We start from the raw sequence: 5,641 nt of genomic DNA, 5'->3' as shown, positions 1-5,641 counted from the left end.
TTCTCCTTTTAGACCCCTGCAGTGGTTTAACAGTGTTTGTCCTAAATTCATGCCTCCCTGGAACTTCAGATTGTGACTTTATTTGGAATTAGTATTTTTATAAATGTAATGAGTTAACAATCTTGAGATAAAATCATCCTGGGATTTAGGATGGGCCCTAAGTCCAATGACTGGGGCTCTTATAAGAAGAGGGAAGGATACTGATAGGTACATGGAGAAGAAGCAGTGTGGACGATAAAGGCAGAGATTGGAATGATAAGTCCACTAGTCAAGGAATGCTAAGGATTACTGGCAATCACTGGATGCTAGGAAAAAGGTTTGAAATGATTTCTTCCTTAGAGCCTCCAGGAGAACTAACCCTACTAATATCTTGATTTCAAACTTCTGGCTTCCTTGAACTATGAGATAATAAATTTAAGCTGCCTAATTTGTATGACAGCTCTAGGAGATGAGCACGGTTCCTGACTAACTGGCCAAGTATTTGCTACTATCCAAGAGTCCATGTATATTCTAACTTTAGGTCTTTTCTCTCTTCATACAAAATGTATGATTAAGTACATAGCCTGAAGTCTTACCTATTGTGGTGATTTCCCTTATCACTATCCTTCAAGGCTATTGCTGAAACATTTATGATACCTGATTTCTCTCATATAATAAATTTGACATATTAAACTAAAAACTTCTGTATATTAAAAGATATTTTTAATAAAGTGAAAAAATAAATGAAGACAAAATATTTGCAACACCTTGGCAAAGAACTGATAGCAAAAATATATAAAAGACATTTATAAGCTAATAAGAAGACCACAATGAGATACCATTTTAAACCAAATCAGTTAATTGAAGAAGTCTAATATCATCAAATATTGGAGAATATGTGGATAAATAGGCTAGCTTATACTTTGATGGTGGGAGCACAAATTAGTTCAACTACTTTGGAAAATACTTTGGCATTATCTTTTAAAATTGGAAATTCAGGGGATCCCTGGGTGGCGCAGCGGTTTGGCGCCTGCCTTTGGCCCAGGGCGTGATCCAGAAGACCCGGGATCCAATCCCATGTCGGGCTCCCGGTGCATGGAGCCTGCTTCTCCCTCTGCCTGTGTCTCTGCCTCTCTCTCTCTCTCTCTCTCTCTCTCTCACTGTGACTATCATAAATAAATAAAAATTTTAAAAAAATTGGAAATTCATATACCTTATATTAGTAATTTTACTTACACAAGTATAAACTTAAAGTGAATGTAAATTTATCCTAGAACTATAATTTAAGTAAAAAACAAGCTCCCAAAGATTAGATATACCATAATACTCCATATCCCTCGAAAACAGTTACAAACTAAAACTGCTCAATATGTTTTTAAGAAATATTTATATTGTGATAAAGCTAACATTCTAAACAGTGAAGAGAATAATAGTAAAAGTTGCAGGATAGTAGTTTCTTCCACTGGAAAGAGGCAGGGTATAAAATAGGAAGGAAAACATAGGTAAGTGTTAGAAATTTTGAATGTTTTCATTTGCATGCTGGGTAGGATTTACACAGGTATTTATTGTTTAATAAACAAAGATGTAACTAAGCAAAAAAAAAATATATATATATATAGACCAGGCCAGAACTAAGGTTGAGACTGTGTCATGGGCCAAAGATTATGATTAATGAAATTTTAGGCACCCAGTATTGGAAACACAACATCTGGACTTTTGACTGTGTAGATACATTCTGGTCGAATCAACACTGGAAGCAGGAAGAGCACTGGACCTGAGACAGGAGGAGAGACAAGATTAGGTCTGAAAGATACAGGAAAAGAAGGCCCCAAATGCTCAAGAACATGGCCTAAGGAGAAAAGCTTGTGAGAAGTCTCTGTGGAGGATGGTCCAGGACCTTGGAAAACAAGAGATAAGTTTAGGGGTCCATTTTAAACTGTTTTCCTGTCCTGAGCTTTGATGTAAGTAACCATCATTATCCAAAGCTCACAATAAAAGTCTGCTGCATTAATAAGAAAAATAGTAATAATCATAAGGTCTTCAATCACTCTTTCATCATATGAATATTTATTGAGTTCTTACTGCATGTGGTAAGGTGCTAGGGATACTGCAGCAACACAGCAGACCAAGTCTCTGTCCTCATGAAATCAACATATTATCATCCAAAGGATGATAAATTCTAGGTCAAAAAATGAAGCAGAGTAAAAGAGAGGGAGAGCCAAAAGTGGAGGTGAAATATATTAGTGGTATTTGGAGTGAATGAAGAGAAAGTAAGCACAGAGAGGACCATTCACACAGTGGGGTGAGAATATCACAGGGACAGCTAGCGGGGACTCAGAATTCTGCAGAAGCAGGAATCTGCAGTGACAGATGCTTAGGAGAACAAAAATCTCTTTCAGAGCAAATTGCAGGAACACAGGAAACGGAGGCCTTGGATTTCCCATTGTATGTGGAATGTGGTTTGCATCATTTGGTTTGTAATTAAAGAAAAAGTTAATTCTAAAGGCTGGAGAACTTGGGTCCACTGCCATTATACTTCCAACTCTTCAACTACTAAGTTGTTTCTCTAACTTCTTTTGTATCAGTGGTTCACTCTAGAGGAGCAGTAGAGGGGAGTGGGCATTTGCACTTTGAAAAAGTTTTCCATGTAATTCTGCCTCTGGGTAACTCCCTCTCCTAATCCCTCCAATCTCCACTGGTGAACATTTCTTACATATCACAGTGATTCCTAGTTTGGTTGTCCTAGCTCAAATAATCCCAGGTCACAAAATTTTAACAAAGTAATAAATAAAAATTTTTTTATTGATAACACATTTAATTAAAAAAAACCCTACAGAGACTTTGTTTAAAAACAATAGTATTGTTAAATGAAATGTGAGAATCCTCATTGCCTTAATTTGAGAATCACTCAGCTAGAGTCCATTTTAAAAATCAGTTTTTGATCCTCTTTAAAAATAGCTCCATTTTTCCTGACATTGTTTCCAATATATTGGAACTGAAACTGGACAAAATAGTTAGATGAATGCTGAATTAACATAAAAAATCTCTTCTTTGATCTTTCTCTGTATGTGTGTATTTAATGTTAATTTATTGAGGGTGCTGGGTGGCTTAATTGGTTAAGTGTTTGCCTTTGGCTCAGGTCATGATCTCAGGGTCCTGGGATTGAGTCCTGAATCAGGCTTTCTGCTCAGCGGGGAGTCTGCTTCTCCCGCTGCCCCTCCTCTGGCTCATGTTCTCTCTCTCTCTCTCTCTCTTGCAAAAATAAACAAATAAAAATCTTGAAAAAAAAGTTAATTTATTGAATGGTTACTATATGCCAGGGATCATTTAAAGCATATTGTATGTATTCATTTACTGTTCACAATATTCCCATGAGTTATATTCGTTTGTATTCCCATTTACAAGGGGAGAAACTAAGGCACAGGCTCATGCAGCTAAGTACAGTGCTCTTTTTGTCACCAAGGTGGCCTGACTTCTGAGCCCATGGCTTTAATTCATTTGCAATACTATCTTCATTAAATACCAACACATTTAATAGGATAATGTCCTAACGTCACTCAACAGTAGTCAAACTAGGACACATAAAACACTTTTTCTCACAAGAAAGTTTTTTAAAAAAATATTTATTTATTCATGAGAGACAGAGAAAGAGAGAGGCAGAGACACAGGCAGAGGAAGAAGCAGGCTCTTCACAGGAGCCTGATGCGGGACTCGATCTCAGGTCCCAGATCCCAGGATCACAACCTGAGCCGAAGGCAGCCACCCAACCGCTGAGCCACCCAGGTGTCCCAATGAAATTTAGTTCTTATTGACCAATCATTTTAAACTTTCTTGTTAAAATGCTTTGCAAAACATGCTAGCTTGAATTTTCAAGGTCCTCCAAGTTCATAATTATCAGCTCATAAATGACAGAACAAAGGATGATTCATTACCTCCCAAATGAAGTGCCTCAGATTCTTAGTGAAAACTTAAGTCCAGGGTTAATTAATGACTAAATCTAAATGCCACATAGAATATGTCCTTTTATTTTTAGGGCTGCAGGAAATAAAGATATCCAGGTACCAGAATATGACAAACTCTCAGCCGGTTTTGCCAGACAGCATAAGTTAAGCATTTTATTTTTAGTAGAAAGAACTCGGTCTTCGTGCCCTACAAATGTCATACAGTTTGCTTTCAAACCATGTTCTTTCGTCTTAGTTATTACTTACTTCTTAGGTACACAGATAGAAACTTTTGCTAGCATGGAATGAAACTTTTCCAAGCTCCCATTTCCTTTCCTTACCACATTCCATAGTAAAACAATAATTAAAAAAAAAAATCTCAAGTTGCTTTTCCTCTTTCTACAGATATTTTAGTATTTCCAGGATTTGAAAGCACGTGTGTGTGCTTTCCACAATCCCTATCTCTCTCTCTCTCTCTTTTTTTTTTTTTTTAAAGAAAGTTTTGTGAGCTCATAATTTCTCTATTCTGGAGCTTTCCCCTTAAGTCTTGTAAAAAGTTATCCTTAAAGGCATATGCAAGAGAGGCTGTTTATAATTAGTTAAATCCAGATCATTCTGTTTAGTCATAAACAGTTTCTAATATCCCTGACATTGATGCTCTGAAACTTTTAATGACCATAATAACATCAAGAATTGGGTCCTGTAGGGGATCCCTGGGTGGCGCAGCGGTTTGGCGCCTGCCTTTGGCCCAGGGCGTGATCCTGGAGACCTGGGATCGAATCCCACATCAGGCTCCCGGTGCATGGAGCCTGCTTCTCCCTCTGCCTGTGTCTCTGCCTCTCTCTCTCTCTCTCTCTCTCTGTGACTATCATAAATAAATAAATAAAAAAAATTAAAAAAAAAAAAGAATTGGGTCCTGTAAAGCAATGTAGATATTGCAGATTTTGTTTTGTTCTGAAACAAAACAAAAATTTGACAAAACCCACTAACCCTGTGATGCATGCTAACGTAATTCTGTTCTGTTAAAACAATGCTGACTGGCCAACTAAATTGATTTCACAAATAATGAGTGATGACCCACACTTTGTCAAGCAAGTGCCTCTGACATTGCAGGACAGGGGTTTCAAAACCAGAGCCACACAGGAGAACTACTTGCAGAACTCTGCAGAGGAAAAAAAAAAAAAAAGAACTCTGCAGAGGTACAAATGCCCAGATTTCACATAAGATTTATTAAGTCAGAAGAGCCAGGGAGTTAAGGGAGAAGTTTCTGAAACTTTTTACTTGACAGATTTGGGAACACAGTTGGACTGGGGGAGTGACAAGAATGTGTTCACTTGTCACTGAGAATTGAGATAAATGAAGTGAAGGGGTGGATCCAGGTTTGTGGAGCCTGAAGCTTGTATAATTTTGGAGTTCTGCTTAAGAAACATAAATTAGGTAAGAAATATTTCTGTAGAAGGATAAAATAAAGCACAATTTGTAATTGTAATTTATAATATAAATTTTTATTTTATATAGTTTTAAAGTTTTTATCCAAATTCCAATTAGTTAATGTACAGGGTAGTATTAGTTTCAGGCGTAGAATTTAGTGATTCATCACTTACATACAACACCCAGTGCTCATCACAAGTGCTTTCCCTAATCCCCATGACCTGTTTAACCCATTCCACCCTCCCACCCCAGTAACCATCAGTTTGTTCTCTATAGTTAAGAGTCTGTTT

The sequence above is a fragment of the Nyctereutes procyonoides genome, unplaced genomic scaffold, assembly GCF_905146905.1.
Source record: "Nyctereutes procyonoides isolate TBG_1078 unplaced genomic scaffold, NYPRO_anot_genome, whole genome shotgun sequence".
Taxonomy (NCBI): Eukaryota; Metazoa; Chordata; class Mammalia; order Carnivora; family Canidae; genus Nyctereutes; species Nyctereutes procyonoides.
This window is presented reverse-complemented; position numbering follows the sequence as displayed.